This window comes from Lepidochelys kempii, chromosome 1 (genome assembly GCF_965140285.1).
Source record: "Lepidochelys kempii isolate rLepKem1 chromosome 1, rLepKem1.hap1, whole genome shotgun sequence".
NCBI classification, from domain to species: Eukaryota; Metazoa; Chordata; order Testudines; family Cheloniidae; genus Lepidochelys; species Lepidochelys kempii.
Window position 1 is genome coordinate 189,892,421 of NC_136380.1, and position 19,548 is coordinate 189,911,968.

A 19,548-nucleotide genomic window follows, 5' to 3' on the forward strand; every position below is an offset into this window, starting at 1 on the left:
ATGAAAATATTATTACTATTTTTTTGCATAAATAGAGAACGTATGGACAAAACAAATGTAACATAAATAACAAAGAATAAATAAGCACGGCCTGTTTGCAGTGTCTTATGGCATCAAATACAATTTGAGAAGGAGGTGTAACAGCAAGGCAAGATGGCTGTAACAGCTGCCATTGTGGCTCCCTGTTCCTTGGCTTGCAGAGCTTAAGGGGTACTCCACATTCTGCCAGCTGCAAGAGGTTCCAAGGGTTAATTCTTGGAGCCAGGGATCCTGGTGTGCAGCAGTGCTCCAGCTAGTTCCCTGAATGCATCCTGTAAACTGAGAGTTAGAACTAGGCAGTTCAGAGCTCTGGCTTTATGGCAACTGGGGATTACCATGTTTCCATAGTCTCCCCAGGTACGTGGTTAGATTGGTTTTAAGGCTGCTTTGTACTGCTAGAGTCACTCAAAGCTGCCTTAGCCATTTCCAGAATTAGTTCCCATGTGTAAAATACTGTATTTTTTTTTTAGAAAACAGTATATAAATACATGCATCAGTATAATTCCATCTATTATCTACTTACGCAGCATTATCTATTTTACTAATTTGAATTAAATTAATTCAGCCTCAAATATAAAGCAAACAAGCTTTTAGAAGTGTGACACTTAGGAAAACTGTCTGTACAATTTACAAATTGGGAACTCTGTATCTGCGTCAGGCTTCAAACTTCATTTTGAATGTGAAGCTCTTTGCCTTCGCTATTGCTTGCTTGCCTCCATGTTGGGCTGAATTCCTAGCACTTACAGATACAGGGCTGACAATAGAGGGCAGCTAATTTTAAAGTACCCAATTGCTGGAAAATGGTTCACGCTAGGCAAAAGCCCAGAAAGACTGGTTTAGCAGGGTGTAGGCTGGGGTTTCTGCTCAAGTGGGGTAGTTGGCAAGGTGTCCACTGATATGGGGCCATTTTCTTCCAGTCCATGTGGGAGAAGGAACATAGTATGTGGCAGCCTGTCACGAGTAAGGCCCTCAGCTGTGCCTACTCAGTATTTCTGATGCCCTAATTAGCCAGCTGTCTTGCCTGGTGGACCACCCTGCCTAATTGCCTAAGGAAGCCAGGAGGTTGGTTCTTAAGCACTTTAAAAATAACTTTCCAATTGTTACTTTCTGCTTTTCATCCTATCACATTCAGAAGTAAAACATATTTAAACCATATAGGAGAAAGATAGGGAATTGTAGTCACTAGTACCTGAATGGGGGGATTGTGCCACAGTTCTGGGGAATGTATAGAGGTAAATTATGTGAGGACTGGTAAGATCTAGTTGTGGTGGGAGGTGGAAGGGACAAGGATAAGACACAGAAAAAGTTTAAAACAAATAGCATTGAAAACAAACAGGAAAAGTAAAATGAAGCATTTGTGCTGTTTCATTGAAACTGAAATCACTGGGATGGACATGCTGAAAATTAAGTATGCGCTTAAGTGCTTTGCTGGATCAAGGACATAGTGCTCAGTACCTTACAGGACCAATCGATATTTTTGTAAAGTGCACTATATAAATGTAAATACATTGTTATTAATGATCATCCTCAATAACTTTGATCATAATAATTACCCCTTTCATGCCTCATGACAAAGACACGTATACCTCCTCAGGAAGAAGAAGTTGTTTGTATCTTACTCTGTGGTAGCATGCCAAAACAGCAGCAGCAGCCACCCTACCCCGGGGTTACCAAATGTGGACTGTATGAATTGTTAGTTAAAATAGTAATGGGGTCTGTCTTCTACCCTCAGCATGTAGAGCACACTAATATTTACATGCTCCAACACCAGCTTATTAAAGTGTGACTTACATCTCCACTTGTCACCTCTGAATTTGCCCAACAGAGTTCAATTGATAAACTTTTTGTGGACGATGAGAAAACTGCTTGGTTGAAAACAAATTACAGTGGTCAGTGTATAATGTATAAGCTCTATAAAGTTGCTTTTGAGGAAGCGCATAGTGAGAAAATTGAGGAACAGTAGCCATGGTGGATGACTTAAGTAGTTATCTCAAAGGCTATTTAAGAGCTGAAACACCTATTTCTCAAGCAGGAACTATGATTTTTGTCAGCATGTAAACACAGGGCCTGATTCTCTACTGCCTTATATTTTTCTGTAATCATTTAGGCCCTGATCCTGGGATAAGCTCCCTACAGACAGACTCCTGTGACCTCACAGAGCCCCACTGAAATAAGTAGGGCTCTGTGTAGCACAGGCATTTACCTTCACAGATTTGCTTATGTGGATGCAATTGCAGGATCAGATATTATACCCATGCAAAGTGAGTGTAAAAGGTTACTCCTGAGGGGCCAAGGATTCGGATTCAGAAGTATTTTGCACCAACTCTGCAAATATACAAAGAATGACAGAAATTGCAAGGAAGTAATAGTTTCGTGCCCTGTCCATCCATACCATGTGTGTCGGAAGCACATAGAGGTGGTGGTTAGCTGACCATTGTCAAAGCTGGACTTCTGACTAAAAGCTGTATTGTGGTTTTATGTAAAAAGCCTGTATACTGGACTTTTAGATGCATCAGAGCCTCCTACAGGTTTATGAAAAAGACTCTTCTTGAATTTCCCTACTCTGTATTTACCAGGCTTCCTTTGTAGTAAATACATATAGTCCTAAATGTATTGAAAAGAAGTTCTAACCAAATATCCTCGTAATGCAAATGATCACTCCCATTATGCTTATACACTGTCACAATAACTGTCTTCCACTATCTCATCTTTTTTTCATATCATGAACAGATGGCTCTGAGTTTTATGTAGGTGATTAATTAAACTACACACAACAGGAGTATTTTGTGCATGAACAAATTCCTTTTAACAAGATTTTAAATTCTTTTGGCAACCAATCTACTCTAGGTTTCAGAGTAGCAGCCGTGTTAGTCTGTATTTGCAAAAAGAAAAGGAGTACTTGTGGCACCTTAGAGACTAACATTTATTTGAGCATAAGCTCTAAGGTGCCACAAGTACTGCGAGCTGTAGCTCACAAAAACTTATGCTCAAATAAATTTTAGTCTCTAAGGTGCCACAAGTACTCCTCTTCTCTTTGTGAATCTACTCTAGGGGACAGGAGTGTATTTTTATCTTTTCCACTTTTCTTTTAAACGTATGCAGTACCTGCCTTAAAACTAAGGTGCATATCTCTCATTCCAGGAATTAGAAAAGGGCTTAGGGCTTGATCCTGCTTGTTAGGGGGCTTATTTCTTCACCCACTTACTTCCCTGGTCCTTCTCACATGAACAAAGAGCAACAATACCCGAACTCCAAAGGTGCAAACATTTCAATGTTTATTGGGGTGAACTTCCAGCAAGCATGATTCCAGTTTCCTTCTTTAGTGTCCCCCTTCCCAGCTCTGACACCACAGAGCCTTACCTGTGTCCCTGTTCCCATTTTCCCCACCCCCATTCCCTGTTTCCATTTTCCCCCCTTACTTCCTGATTGACCACAGACTATATAGTAAAACGTGAGTTCTGCTTAGCTATAACTTATCGTTTTACTGAAATTTAACTAACCAATCCTAACATATTATAAACATGATCATTTAACCAATTATATCTCACCATCTTAATTAGCTTACACCCAGCAAAATTAATTGTACAGCAAACAGAAACAATCACAGAACCAGACAGAGATTATACAGACAAACAATAGGGAAATGGGGACTACAGTGATAAAACAAAGAAATGAGGATTTCACATTTCCGCTATTGATAAGTGAGTTCTTGCCAGACAAGATGCTATCAAACTAAGTTTCCTTTTACATCTTCTAGGCACTTCCCTTTCTCTGGAGGTGATAGAAATACAATCCTGTCCTGATAATGCCTAACAGCCCAATAGCACCTTTGTCAAGGTTCCTCCCCCACTCTGAACTCTAGGGTACAGATGTAGGAACCTGCATGAAAACCTGCTAAGCTTACTTTCACCAGCTTAGGTTAAAACTTCCCCAAGGTACAAATTAATTTTATTCTTTGCCCTTGGATTTCCACTGCCACCACCAAACTCTAACTGGGTTTGCTGGGAAACGTAGTTTGGACACGTCTTTGCCCCCCAAAATCCTCCCAACCCTTGCACCCCACTTCCTGGGGAAGGTTTGGTAAAAATCCCCACCAATTTGCATAGGTGACCACAGACCCAAACCCTGGGATCTTAGGGCAATGAAAAAGCATTCAGTTTTCTAACAAGAAGACTTTTAATAGAAGTAAAGGAATCACCTCTGTAAAATCAAGATGGTAGATACCTTACAGGATAATTAGATTCAAAACATAGAGAATCCCTCTAAGCAAAACCTGAAGTTACAAAAAAGACACACAGACAGAAATAGTCATTCTATTCAGCACAGTTCTTTTCTCAGCCATTTAAAGAAACCATAATCTAACACATACCTAGCTAGATTACTTACTAAAAGTTCTAAGACTCTATTCCTGTTCTGTCCCTAGCAAAAGCAGGATACAGACAGACACAGACCCTTTGTTTCTTTCCCTCCTCTCAGCTTTTGAAAGTATCTTGTCTCCTCATTGGTCATTTTGGTCAGGTGCCAGCGAGGTTATCTTTAGCTTCTTAACTCTTTACAGGTGAGAGGATTTTTCCTCTGGCCAGGAGAGATTTTAAAGGGGTTTACCCTTCCCTTTATATTTATGACAACCTTATTTCAATGTGACTAGTTTGGAATGTGAAGATGTGACCAGTCGCTTCCCAGTTTATGGCTGCTTCGGCTGCATAGCCAAAGGCCTTAGCCTAAGAACAGGGCCTCAAACTGTCACAGTAAGAGAAGGCCCTTACACCAGCAGACAGTGATTTTGATTCTTTCTTTTATACCTCTATAACTAGCTAAGTGATAAGAATACCACCTAAATTAGAATATAGGCCTTTACAGAAAGGCCTGAATATCTATATCCTTACACTCCTGGCTAGTGACTGCTACTGGAAAAGGAGTAGAGATACAAAGCAGTGCTGCTGAGCACTCACAATACTGCTAGGGATGCTTTGAAACAAATTCTGATGAGTATGGGAGAAAATTAGCATGGAGTATTGGAGAGAGGGTGTGGTCGGGGCATAGGGGCTTGCGTTCAATACTGCACATTCAAATGTGTGTGGCAATCATTTTTGTTATTTCCACCATTGCTGTACCTGAGTGTGCAGAAAAGATGCCCTGAGGGGAAAGTGAGAGTAGAAGCATTCATGAGAATGACTGATGAACACCAGTATATCTTTTAGACTGTTGTTTCAACTTTATAAAGGTTATCTGCATGCTCGTGAGCCAGGGATCATATGCTGACTAAGTAGAGAGGGTTACTGAGCTTCCCCCAGGAACTATAATCAGTGGGGGGAAGGAGGGTGATGGGGTGTTGGCCCCAAACCAGCCCTGTGAAGGACTTAAGGCAGCACAGATAGGGCCAATTAACTTGAAAGGCCACAGAGGGTGGAGGGGTTGGCTTGATTGCAAATGACTAATAGATGATAAAACCCAGCTGATGTGGAAGCTTGCTAAAATAGGAAGCTAGAAAGTGTGCTGTAGACAGGGGCTGTAGTGTAGAAGCTGCTTGTCACTCCCTGGGCTTAGAGAGGGAAAAGGAGGTAAATCAAGGGAGCGAGAGAAGCCTTGGGATCCTGGCCCTGAGGAAAGGGTTTACCAAGAAGTGTGGAGAGGAGAACCTATTGGAGGCAGAGTAGGAAGCAGCCCAGGGAAAGAGAAGTGAGGGTTGAGATTGTATAGACCTTGGCGGCTGATTATATGGTCCCTGAGTTGCAACCTGGAGTAGCAGGTGGGCCTGGGTTCCCCTATCCACCCCTGGGAAGTGGCACAGGATTATGGGAAACAGCTGGAAAACTGGTCTGGAAGGACTTTGATATTCCAGAAGGGAGGAGTACCTAGTGACCTAGCCAGAAAACTGAGACACAAAGAGAGAGAACCCTGAGTTGCAGAGAAAGAGACGCGGTGGGGTGAGTGAACAACAGAAGGGGAGAGCTGATTCCCCAGACACAGCCACAGAGAGGTACACCAGTGGTGAGTGACCGCTGACCAGCGGGGGTGAGTAAAGTAATTAGCACAGACCCTGGGACTGGTAAACAGCTCCAGAGAATTACTACCCCTGGGGGGAATTGCATGTACTAGTCCAGACTGCATTCAAGAGACTCAAAGAGATCCTAAGTTATAAAGGGCTATCTTGAACTGACTCTGGGAGGCTCTCATTTTGATGAACCTTTGACCAAGGTGTGTGTGGGGGGCAAACCAAGCTGAAGGGTTGAAAGGACAGTGACCTACCACACACCGATGTGGAAGATGGGCAACTTCTGGTACATTTAGTATGTGTTTAGACCTTTTATCATTTTCATGAGTGTTTTATCTATAATGTATTTGTCTGTAAATGTACTCTGCTTTGGAAGAGCTGTTTGGTTACTTATAACCACTGACCTAGACTGTTCATAGCCTTTGGAAAGAATGAAAACTGTTGGTGCTGAGTGAGGTCAGACCTGCTGGGGTAATCATGACCTGCAGTGGGGGTGCAGCTCATAACTCTGGCCTGGAAGAATAGGGACATGGGTCCTTGCCAAAGAAAGGTGACAGCTAGAGTCCTGATACCTGAGAGGGCATTCCTTGAGCAGACCACAGATGGGGTCAAAGTTGCATTTACACATGAACTGGGACAATGGGCTGGTTCAAGACATAGAAATGCTTCCAAATATTCTCATGAAACGGTGCCTCTCACAGACTTCAACGCTTGATGCATCATGGCATATATGGGGGGAACGGACTTTTTAGCCAGCTTCTCAGTCTGCAGTAACCACTGTCCTCTGCTTTCTTCATGTTTTTGGTTGTGAGTAACAAAAATAGTTTATCTAAAAATTCTTCTGTTGGTTCGGCATTGCTCTTTCATTACCCTCATTCAGGCTTTAGGTTTGATTGCCCATAATAATAAGAACTAAACAAATATTGCTCAACAACTTAAAATAATATAATATTTCCATTTTTTAAAATTTTGCTTCTGTTGCATTTGTGTCCACAGAATGAGTTCACTGGCAGGAATGATCATGGAAATAATTAATTTTAAGTGAATATTGTGGAATATTCACTCTGAAAAGTCTATTTCTTGAAGTTTTACTCGTTCAAACATGGAAAGAAACGTTCCTATTTTGGTACTATGGACAAAATGTTTAAAGTTGGGGATCTCAAGTTAGACATGTAAGTGCATATTTATGTGGCTAAGAAGTGGCCTGATTTTTCAAAAGTACTGAACTCCTTCAGGTCCCAGGGATTATTGCCCAGCTTTCGGTATCCATATTTTGAGATATGTGTCCTATCAAAACAATTTGAATTTTGAATACTGAATACTCAAAACAAGCTGTTTGAAAATGAGTTGTGGATACTAGCCAAGACTTATTTGTGGAAATTACTTAGCTAATGAAAAACTTCAAGAAAATTGTAATTGATTCATGGACAATTTACAAATGGTGGAAAAAGGTGAAATTGGTTAGTACTTTACCTGGTAACTTATTCAGATATTTCAAATAACAGTAATGCATTATTTTGCTGTACATATTTTTTACTATATAATTGAAGCACAGCATCATCATTTTAATTACCTTTATAAAATTAGGTGCTATCTTGGCATTTGGTGTTTCAGTGTGCCTGTTACAGCAGTAGGAATTGGTTGCAGGCTGCATGAATCCAATGTTAAGGGGAGATATATATACACACACACACACAGAGTCTCCTTCATAGAGGTCATTCAGCATTTCTGACAATGTAACAAAGAGAGCTAAAGGGCAGCTTATCTTCCTAGAATAAAGGCTAACACCAAAAGGGGATTGATTCTCCTCTGAGATACATAGTCAAGAATACCAGATATCTTGAAAAATCTGCTAGTGCATTCTGTGGTTTTCCTGTATGCCAATGAATAGACATCCATGATATCCAACTGTGGATGCCCACAGAATTAAATCCTGTGGGGTTAATCCGTTTTAAACCTCTGGTTGACATCTTTCGCATCTGTTTCTCAAAAGTTTTAGACTCCACAGTAAATCCTCACACAACCTATTTCGTTTGCCACTGATAAGACTTAGCGGAGTTTAGATGTTTTCAGGAGGCAATAGCTGTTGGAAACCTTCCTTTTCCTCTTGTTGGTTTTTAGAGATTTTTTCCCCTCTTTCTTCTTCTAGATAAACTTTGGATATTATGAGACGTAAAAGAAGATGCAGTTCAACCTAAGAGAAGTTTGGCCTTTGTGTGAAACGACTGCAGCAAGGTTCAGTTTGGGAAGAAAGGCTGAGATTTAAACTGTGAAAATGGAAGACAATTGTTAACGGAAAATCTGAAATACAGAAATTCGAATAAGAAAAGATGTGCAATGGTTGCAGTTCTCATCCTTGTCATTTAAGTGACAAGTTATCCAAGCAAATAAACATCCAGCCCTAATCTGCTGGCAGCCCTCTGCATTTGTTTTATACTTTGCTGTACAGTTTCTAGTGGAGAGGCATGTTTTATGTCTGGCACATCCTGACCTATTATATAGCACCATATATAATTGCACTATAGAAATAATAGATCTTCCTAGGATATTTTTCTCTCAAAAATTGTAAGTAATTCTTATATTAATCAGCATTATTGATAGGCCATCTCTACAACCCATATTTGCATTGGGGTAGATGTAACTTTTTAATCCAGCCTGAGTGAAGGATGTTAATCTGATCTCTGCTTTCCCTTTTCTCCTAGAAGGAGGTAAAATGCAAAGCCCTCTTGCTCACTTCCCATCGTGCCTCATGCTGGCCTGACTTTGCACGCTGGTGCATTGGTGATGTGGAGCCAGGACTCCACATAGAATCAGAGAAGATTAGGGTTGGAAGAGACCTCAGGCGATCATCTAGTCCAACCCTAGCTCCGAGCAGGACCAACCCCAACTAAATCATCCAGTTCCCCATCCCTGCCTGCCTATTTCTCACCTACCTGCAGAGGCAGGGAAAACTAGGCAAGAAGTAACCTGGCAGCTGTAGTTTTCCCTGTGTGTGCAGGGAGTCTGGCTATGTGAGTAACCCACCCCAAGGGAGCAAAGTAGACCACTTGCAACTCCATACTCTTTTACAGATCTGGTTGGGAACCAGAAATTACATTTTTCAGGAAATTCCAATATTTAGAACATACAATTTGTTCACAATCCGTATGAAAAGGAAATTCCACATAAATTCAGTTCAGGACAACTGAAATGTTCCGTTTTGATCATGTTGTTCAATTAAATTTTTTGCTTTGTTTCTTTAATATTAAAATTCTAAGCTCAATGTTTTCATATAGTATAAAAGTCTAAATGTAGTTAATTGAAACAACATGATCAAAACAAAATGAATTGAAATGTCACTAATTAAAACAATTAAAATTTTATTTTTTTTTAAACAGAAAACTCTACACATACTAGCAATATACTTCAACTTTGAAAAACCTCCATTTTTCAATGGAAAACTGTACTTCCAAACAGATTTTCTCTTCTCATAGCACAGGTCTCTAGATCAAGTCCACTGAGTGGCTCTTTCTTGTATGAGGAGCCCCACTGAAATGAATTGCCTCTCATTGTAAGTAACGGCAGCGTAATCGTGCTCTTCACGTTACAATTCTTCCAAAAGGCCTGATTTGATATTTTCATTCTACAGCATTCAACCTTAAAAGGCTGTGAATGTTTTCTGTTAAAATATTATATGAAATACACGTTTGCTTCTGATGTTTAGATTTAATCTCTTTGCTGTAGTTTCTCTGTAGCAATAGATTCCAAAACCAGAAGGGAACATTGTGATCACCTTGTTTGACCCTTGGTATAACCCAGGCCATTAAACTTCCCCAAAATAATTTCTAGAGCATATTTTTTTAGAAAAATATTCATTGTTGATTAAAAATGGTCAGCGATGAAGAATCAAATGCGATGGTATGTGTTTTTTTCCCCAATTTTTAATTATTCTTACTGTTAAAAAATTATGCCTTAAAAGATTATTTATGTGTTTGTTTGTTTTATTGGAACATTAGTATTTCAAACTTAATGGTCCTGACAATATGGGGCAATACCTGAAAAGAATTTTGCATAGTGCAAGATGTGATGAAGCAGCAGCAAAGTGAAAATAGCCATTAGCCTAGACTATAGTGTGACTGACCCAAATTGGAACGCTTGTAGTACAGAAATTGCCCATATTGCAAATAATTCAACCTTCCTAAAAAAGGATTACAGTGGTCTATTTGCCAGATGGATGGGTAAGATGGCCTGCTGTAACTAGATACCTGATTTAAGTAGAACACTCTTGTTTAATACAAACCTCTTCTTTTTTTTTTTTTATTATCTCCTCATTGGTATTGTCAGGGCAACCCATTTGTCTCAATTTCCTTCAAGCAGCACTTCTTAAACAATACTATAAAAGTAGCAAGTTCCATTGTGCCTCAACAAAATCATACACCTTGGGTTTTCTAATCTTTTAGATTTCATACAAGGTGACTATCTTTCTGTCTTGACTTGTAGAAAAATTAGCATCCCCATGTCTTGAAAAAAATCTTTGCTTTTGGATGCAATGTCCTATATTGGCATGAATAACATTTAACATTCCCAGTGCTACCAACGTGACTTCCTTAACTAGCGTAAATGACAAACTATCATATGATGGGGTAAGTGTATTAATATTCTTCAAATATTAGAAATGCAAACTTCAGTCTGACTTCTGGAGTCCCACTTCTGTTGTGATTTTACAGCACAGGAGACAACTAAATTATTCAATAATCTAATAAAAAATTTCAGATGGGAAATTAAAAGAGCATAATTCTCTATTTGTTTTAGCAATAAATTAATATTCTGTGTATAGCAGAAATAATACTTAACATTTTATTATAAAGTGTACTCACAAGAAAGTGTTCTATTAAACACTTTATGGTGTTATTTCAAGCCTTCAGCAGTTATGCTGATGAGTCTCTGCCTTCAAGCCCTTGCCTGCCAACACAGCTACTATAATGTATCATAATTCACCATTATAATTAAGGCATCTGTCTAGAAAAATGTGTTTTCAGTATTCTTCTTTTCATATTTACCAATATACAGAACACAATAGCATTGTTTTTCTAGCATGGGGTCTGAACCTCCATTCTATTTGACTGTTCCTGTGAAGTACCAAATGCCCTCACTCCCACCAATCCCTGTAGGTTTTGTGGGCATTAGGTTCTTTGTAGGAGATGCTCAAAATATTTCAGAATAGGGTTTGTATTTGGTTGCTGGGGATCGGGCTATCACAGATCTGTATTTTTTTCCTATACATGACCCCATAGCTCTAAAACATAAATGTGTATTGGATTTATTTATGTGGATCTTCAGGGCAGAGACTGTCTTAACTCTTTTTATGTATAATATAGCGTCCAGCATAATGAGTCCCTGATCCTGATAGGGGTCCCTAGATACTACTGAAATACTAGTAACCGAGTGTGTGAATGACCCGTATAGACCACTACTGGTTTGTGGAGCCTTTCCTGGTGGTCCACAGAATGAAATACATTGAGAACCAAGTAGAGAGGGGATTGGGTGTTGAAGGAAGGTGGGGTCCATGAGAGGATCTTCTCCACTTTGGAGATTTCAATAGATGAAAGCATTACATGAGCATGCAAGCTCTTAATTGGCATCCTTGGTAACAGCTGAAATGTGTTTGACTGACAAGAGATTGAACATATCTAAAGCTTGAGGCCTAGACAGAGAAAGACAGGGTTGGATAGGGGAAGAGCATGTTTAGATAAAATCGGTGATATTTGTTTTTAATACAGGGGTCAAGCTAAGTAAGTTGTTTTATCCTCTCCTCTGCCCCCCACTAGTAAGAGTGCTTGAGCAGTTACTAGAAGTTTAGTGTCATGCTAAGTACTGAAACTCAGGTTTCTGGTTCTCCACGCTTACACCTAATAATGGATTAGAGAACAGAAACAGTTTCTTTTTCTTTCTAAAAGAGCACAATTCACCCCGCATTAGAAAGACTCCTAATGATTTCAGTGTGAATTAAATCCTCAAACAATTGTTCAAAAATATTAAAAGAATAGATAAGAGACCACTTTACTCATCTAGACTGACCTCCTGCATAACACAGGCCATACAATCTCAGCAAGCAATTCCTGCATCAAGCCTCCAAAATAGTGGTTGAACTGGAGCATACTTTTTGTAAAGGCATCTAGTCTTTAGTTAAAGACCACAAGTCATAAGGAATTTGTCATCTCTTGGTAATCTGTTACACTAGTTAGTTACCCTCACTGTTTTTAAAAGAAATTGTTTCTTTCTTCCAGTGAATCTTTCAGACTTCAACTTCCAGCCATTAGAGTGTGTTGTACTTCTGCTACTTGACTAAGGAGTAGAGCTGGATGAGTAACTGTTTGTTTGTTTTTGGCAAGAGTGGGGGGGAAATTCAACAAATTTGAAAAGCTGCAAAAAAATCATTTCAGGTTGGATTTTAAATGATTTTTTTTAAAGTCTACAGAGAATTGAAAAGTCAAACGAATGTATTTCAGGACAAATGAAGCATTTTGTTCCCATAAAACTGAAGCATTACGTTTGATTTTGACCATTTTTACCTGGGGGGGAGAGGGTTAAAATAATATTTGAGGAGATTTGGAAACAAAAAGTCCTTCAAACGTAATGTTTAGTTTCAAAGATGTTGAAACAAAATGTTTGGGGCTTTTTGGGGAAATTGGTTCTGCTCCTACAAACACACAATTTAATGAAACTGTGAAATGTTTCAGAGTTGCTGCATTTGCTCTTTTTTTTTTTTCTTCCAAAAATAAGTTTGGGCTCTCAAACTTTCCCCAGCCCTGCTAAAGTGTACTCAAGTATCAGATATCATGCCACTACTGCATTTTGAAAGGTAACACCTGCATAGGATGCCTGCTACCATGAACACTTTATTTTTTGAGAACACTAAGACACATGGAAGATCAGCATTTCTGCTCCAGTATAACTGTTGTCCTGGGATTTTTCATGCTTTCCAACTTCAACTCTGACATAGCTGGGCCCAATTCTGTTTAAATCTTGCGCCGGAGCTCATTGTTGTGCTTTGCTTTGATTTCATTACATAGCTTTCATTATCTTATTGATGTAATGGAATTGTGCCTGTTTATACCAGTGAGGAATTTGGCTCAATTGACTTCAGGCAGGGGCAACTTCAACACAGAATATTTTGGCTTGGCGAGAAGGAGATTTGGCTTTGCTATGAGAGTCCCAGTCTGAGCCTCTAATATGTAGGCTGTGCACACAATGAAACAAATCCAGCCAGAGTTTTGTGAACTTTACCAGTTGATTAAGTCTGAGGCAGTGTCTTGCCACCTGCTGGCAGAGGCAACAGCTCTAAAGTATAGATGAACTCCAATATCAACTCAGTTCTTTAAAGTAGTTGAGTACTTGCTGAATGTACATAGTGTTAGATCATGTAACTTAATTTTCTGTGGATAGTATAACTTTGCATTCTCTAACCTCTCCCATAATATCAAAGGTTTAAGTATTCATAACTTATCTAGTCAGGCTATGCTGCTTTTTTTAAAGAGCTTGTTAAATGTGTGTAGTTTTGTTGCAAAAAGGAAAGGAGTACTTGTGGCACCTTAGAGACTAACCAATTTATCTGAGCATGAGTGAGCTGTAGCTCACGAAAGCTCATGCTCAGATAAATTGGTTAGTCTCTAAGGTGCCACAAGTACTCCTTTTCTTTTTGCGAATACAGGCTAACATGGCTGCTACTCTGAAACTTAGTTTTATTGATCATTTAACAACTCATGGTTTGTGGCAAAACACCAGTACAAATGGGCACACATTGATTATATTAAAATATGAATTACTGCTAGTTAGGGACACCATTTTTATCATTTTACAGGAAAATAATTCCACGCAAATCAATCTGTAGCATATGGGGGGCTGAGGCGGTGGGAGGGGGTGGGACCGAGACCAAAAAACCTCAAGTCAGTTGTGCAAGCCAAATTGGTCGCTCGTGATGTGCTTGAAAAACTGACATTTTTATCAGCCTGTTATCATTGCAAAAGATAATGTCTCTCTTACATATGAATCTTGCACTTCAACTGCCAAACTGGCAGGCATATGAATTGTATTTCTGTGTAGTACAAATGCAATGAGTCATATATGAGAATTACCCCATGTATTAAACAATGCCAGTAAATATAACAAGTGCACTGTGCAGTATCTGATAATGAGTGATCATCCCTGTGAAGTTATAAATAATCATACTTGAGATAATTACTTTGGGCCAGAACCTCAGTTAATGTCAAGTGCTTGATGCTGAGTCAATGCAGCTACATTGATCTATACTAACTAAGGATCTAGCCCAAATTTCTCTGTGAAATTGTCATTTATGTATGTTTCTTCTCACAGTGAGCCCAAAATATTGCCCCGGAGACCAAACTGAGTAACTTAGTGCCATGGAAGAAAGATCTTCCTTCCAGACAGAGCTCCTCTTTGGCTGACAGTTCAGCCTCAGGGCTGGAGTACCCTTTGTGAAACTAATGCGTCCAGCCCAATACAATGTAGCTGTGAATCCTCTCACCTCCCTCCCAAAGGGAAATTTTGCATGAACAGACAAGGAACTCATGTGGAATATGCATAGAATCTGCAAAATGCAGGGAATGAATGATACCTGCCGGGTACCCAGAATCCTATCCCTATCTCTTACCACTTCCCACAGAGAAGAATCACAGCTGTTCACATTGTGAATCACATTCTGTTCTTCATTCATGGAGGCTGGAGAAGGATTTTCAGTGGTGAATACTGTAGCTATATGGAAGAAAATAATCATATAAAGATATATACCTCCTATAAGGTGAACAATGTCTGGAATGTTGTCAGCCAGCCATCTTGCATATGTATTTGAGTGGAATGAGGAGTTTATTAATTTTTTGTTCCCATTTAAGCAACCACACTTCATGTCTATAACCAAATAAGAAGGTAATACGATGATGGTGGCAGACCAGGTGCCAGCTCAAGCCAAGGTCCACATGCCTCAATTGAATACTGACAAATACATAGCTGGAATCAGTCTGGCTCCACCTCCGTGTTAGTATTGGTTTTAGAACAATAAGGTTCTAAATAACAATTGGTTATACTTTATTGAATGCTTGGCAGTTGCTGCCTTCATTAATCTCACTGATAACATCTGTATCCTATATTATATAGTAATATTTGAGTGTTTACATTGGAAGCATCTATTACTGTGTGTAAATCATCAGACAGGAGAGAGACATTAATTAGTTAAAGTGCTGATCTCAAACAGCAGGTGTTAAATCCTGGCTGACAAGAAAGGCCCATTTAATGCCAGATGGACTAGAGTGGAACATAAAAGAGGACAAGAGAGTTTGTTGGGTACTCATCTCCCCTGCCCTCATGAAGATGAGTGCTGCAAGTGAATTCCCCCCATCAGCTGAGTTTGCAGCTCAAAGCAGAAGGGAATTAAAAAAAACCCTAACAAGAAGGAATTGTATCTTTTTTTGCTGCTTTGACTCAGGAAGGGGAGTGGGGAGGATTACTAGGCATAAGCAAAAGATCCCCAGTGTTTAGCCTTGGTTAGCCATTAAGTATTCACAGAGCTTGCTTCTTATAGAAGCTTCTATTACTTTGTGAAACCTAAGATTAGAACACATTTTTATATATATCCTGCTTTATCCTTGTAAAGAACTCATTTGTTTCCTTTTCCTATCTAATAAATCTTTAGATAGTTTGTTCTAGGATTGGCTACAAGCATTGCTTTGGGACTGGGAGTAACCTGAATATTGCTGTGATCCTTGGTGTAAGGGGAAATGGATCGCAAAGGTGGGCTCACGTAGGTGGTGAGACTGATTGGAGTACCCAAGGGGACGGCATATGACTCCATGGTTAAGCTGTTATAGTGCCGGAGGCACTTACACTTGATGCTTGGGTAATGAAATATAAGGATAGACTTCACACCCAATTTGGGGTTTGTGCCTTAGTTCTTAACTGTCTGCCCTGAGGTTGGTACACCCACTGTTGAGTCACTGCAAGACAGCTTGACAAATATCAGTTATGGAGCAAATTTATATGAAATGTTCTGTCCAATGAATAATTAGAGTTTGCTCCTGAAAACTGGTGGATTTTGGTGTCTGCTTCTCTGGGGACTTTTTTTTTCTTTAAATACACATACAATTCAGTGTAATCTGATTCTAAAGCCAAAACTTTGCTCTGAAATTTAGTTTCATTAATTCCAGGGACAAGTTCTCACTAACAGGGATGATTTAATAACATTAAGAGAAGTTGACTCCATCAGAGGTAGGGAAACCACCCCAATATTCCCTTTAGTGTGATGGTGGAATTTATAACAAAGGCCCCCCAAGAGACTCCTCTGAGTCATGACAGCAGCTGGATTCAGTTTTTTTTTCTGGACATTTTATTTCTTTGTAAAAACTGCAACATTTCTGAAATTCATGGCCACGGAGACTCGTTTAAAAGTTTCTGATGAAGACATTCAGAATGTATGCAGTAATACACTAATACATATTCCTATTACAGCTTGAACATCAAGATTTTTCCCATGTAGTGCATATTGGCTAATTTTGGCCTTTGGGGTCAGTAAATCTTAATACTCCAAATCTCCATAGAACACAGGCTGGATTTATCTTGTATTTATATTGCAGTGTGGTGGGAAACATAAAGCACACAGGAAAAAACATCAAGACCAGAAAATGTTTGGATTTGAGAGTTTCAAATTGTATATCACTGCTAGCAATCCTTTTAAAACTGCCCCAACTTTTCATCTTAATAAACTAGATTCTGTAATCTTTGGGTCTGATCCAAAGCCTACTGAAGTAACAGAGTCTTTCCGTTAACTTCAGCATACTTTGGATCATGCCCATTGTGAGCATAAAAGAAATCTGCTTCCTTGCAAGCTGTGTGGCAAATGTGGTAATCTATAGTTACACAAATTTAATTAATTTTGGGAAACTGTCCCCAATGAATGAGCTGGCATGAGAGTTCAACTTCTAATGGAATTCCAGTTGATGAGTTTCATTATATATTTTAATGACCTCAGAATGCAATGAACATCTATGTAAACTTTTAACTCCATGAAAACCAGATTGTTTGTAGCAAAATTATTTGCAATGGCCACCAAATGCTGCAGTGAAATGAGTATAAGGGAAGGAGTGCCATTGACAGCATGATTATCTATCTCCTGTAATTGAACTGCAGTACTGTGCACAAACACAACCTGTAAAAAATAGCTCTATGGAGAGCCAGTAAAGTCTAAATTAGTGTTCTGATAGTTTTACTTGAAATGCTTTTCCAATCTCATTAGCATACAGCAAGAGAATAATAGTGATTCAATTGAACTTGGGAAGTTATTTGGTTTTTTCCAAGATATATTAGGCTGTGCATACCGTCAGTACTGTGCTACCACACATCAGAGTTAATGATGCTGTTAGTGTGATCTGTCATGCCAAAAAGGATCCTGAAAATAATTAGAAAGTGACTATGAATATGTAGATAGGGTACAGATTAGATATGTCACAGTCTCTTGTAGGAGGTACAAATTTGCACTGAAACAGTCAATGACCTCCAGCTTCAGTTATACTTAAATGAAATATCTGGACTTCATGTCTATTATACTCACAGTATTGTCCTAGTTTAATAAAATATCTACTCTTCTGAGCTTCTGCAATGCGTCCCCTAAGGAGGTGCAGTATTCATTTTAAAAAGAAAAATCTTTGCATAGTCATTGTTATAGGATGTCAATATTTTTCCAAATGGATTTGGCAGGAGGATTTTCTAGACTTTTTCTGTACCTTTTTAATAGCTAATAGTAAATAAAGCGTTATGGAAAAGAGACTGCTGAAATTGACAAAGGGAAATTTAAGATAGGCCAGTACATGTTGTCAGCTAATGGGATTGCTTAGGTTATATTTACAAATGGAATGGAGGAAGAGAAAGGTGGTTTTGGCATAACAAGACATAGCAATGTGCATTAAGAAGGTTGGTTCCATTACTGAAGATGGATTTCAGGTGATGTTTTCATTGTACATGAGTTTAGGTCGCCCTGCCCTGATCTGATGAGGAAAAAAAACAAATTGGTGAATACAATTACATCTTTTTCATTGCTTTGCTCTGCCTCCTAAGCACAGAGGGAAATTGTAGCTAGCTTGCTATAAATGTTTACTTAATGTTGCTTGGGGATACTTGAGAGAGACACATTAGGATTTAAAAAAGCTACTTAATATATGTACTTGTGAGTAAAGCACTGAATAAGCCATTTTCTATTCAGATTATAGATGGCAAAATATATTGTATGGATAAACATTTAACATAGAGTAAACTGGATCTTAAACTAATCAAAAAATGCATTTGTTTACGAAAATGTTCTAGTGAAATCCCTGATGAATGGGAATCTCAACGTTGTCATTTCTAACTAATATTACATTGAGTTTACAATGTGATGTACACAGCGTATTGATGTTAAATAACATGGAAAGAAAAAGTCACAAAGGGACAAAGTCTCAGTATGCCTTTATGATAGGGAATGGATTCAGAGGGTTACAGAATGCATATCAGAGAGCTATCAAAGCAAATGTACCTCTCAAATTTCCTGTGGTGATCCACAAACTGTGCAAAGGACATAGATGGATCAGTAGGGGATGTGGATAAAAAAGGGAGGAATGCTCCTAGGGTCTAGGTAGTGGACTAGGATTCAAGAGATCTGGGTTCTGATTCCGGGCCATCATATAGATGACTTTTGTAACATTGGCTCAGTTTCTCATCTGTTAAATGGGGACCACTGATACTACTTTAGATGTCAGGAGTGTTGTGGGAATAAATTCCCTGAGGCTGCTCTAATCTATGCCAAAAACCAAATCAGCTCTTGAGTTGCCCATGAGATTGGGATTATAGAAGGCAGTTGAAATGTCAAAGGATGTTGATGTCCAGAGGATTGGAAGTATAGGTGCTAGTTTTTTTCAGGATAAAAAGCTAAGAATACTATATGCTAGAAAAGTGCAATGCAAGTATAGGAATGCTAACTAACAGGGACAAATATAGTTGGTTGAAAGATATGGTAAGATCTGAATCTTTTAAAGGCCAATAAAAAGGTGAAAGAGTTTAATCAATGAAGATTGTTGGTTAGTGATCAGTAGGAAGAAAGTTATATAGTAGTCACGCCACTATTTATAATTAACAAGAGCCAGAAGGTCATTGTATGGAATTCTATGTGAATGATATAAGGATTAAATAAACACATGACGTGAAACCTGTGGATTTTTTTTTAAAAAGGTAAGATAGCTAGAACTGCAACTTCTGTCTTTATAAAAGAAAACTGGTATTGAAACTGGTAGGAGCATGTATTCGTGTTAGCGTTTGTCTACATTTACATGTATAAACTTTCAATAATTATGAAAGAGTTTAGAAGTGGAACCAGAAAGGTAGTCCAAGTCCAGATCCTGTTTCATCTGCCTTCCAAAGATGAGGGAAGTTGCATAGAGGCAGATAAAGGATTCCATTCTGGCTCTCTTACCATAAATCCATACTCCCATAGTTCTGTT